This window comes from Amphimedon queenslandica, unplaced genomic scaffold (genome assembly GCF_000090795.2).
Source record: "Amphimedon queenslandica unplaced genomic scaffold, v1.1 AMPQUscaffold_11892, whole genome shotgun sequence".
Taxonomy (NCBI): Eukaryota; Metazoa; Porifera; class Demospongiae; order Haplosclerida; family Niphatidae; genus Amphimedon; species Amphimedon queenslandica.
In genome coordinates, this window is record NW_003547869.1 from 12,132 (window position 1) to 13,016 (window position 885).

An 885-nucleotide genomic window follows, 5' to 3' on the forward strand; every position below is an offset into this window, starting at 1 on the left:
TTGTACAATGTAGACAATGTAGATTATACTGTTATTTTCACAAGTAGTTCATTTCTCCATAAGCTGGATTATTGAATAATTCTCCTCTATTTCCTTGTATTTCCATATAAGTTGGATTATTAATTAATTCTCCACTGTGTCCTTCTATTTCTCCATAAGCTAGATTACTATAAACCATTAAACTGCTATTCTGGTATGCTTCATTAGTTGCAGTAGATGCTTTCTGTTTTTGTAATGAGGTAGCTCCTGTTATTAATATTTAATAAATAAGCACATATACACAAGCACACTATTAATACTTACTATGCAATTCCCTTTTGTAGGTATTTAGCAGAACAAACTGATACAGTGAGACACATCATTAATGATAATATGACGACATCCAATGATGTCAGGATAACTATAACATACAAATGGTACATAATAATAGTCAGCATTAACAATAAGACCTGCTGAAACAGTTGTGACAGTAGAGGATGACTGGGTAGAAGTAGTAGTAGGCAGAGGAGGAGTAGTTGTAGTAGTGTATTACATACAAAAAATGATATGATGCTATTACTGGTAGTCTAGTGGATACTGTATCAGTATATGATACTAGTTATCAGTTTGTGGATGATAATTCATTTATTCATCGTTATACATTATGTCATAACTGGAGTTAATGAATTTGGAGAAGGAATATCTAATAATAAAACATTCTCATATCAGAGAGGTACAATACTTTATCTGTATGTGGGTATTTCAAAGGCTTAAGTGCATATGTGTCTGTTGTCTAATTATAGACTGAATTTTAATAATTGTGAATGCAAAATAGAGGTGAATGCATTTATGTTTTAATTGTTCCAAGATTGGCAGTGGAGATGAATTTTATGGTGAGTTATATGC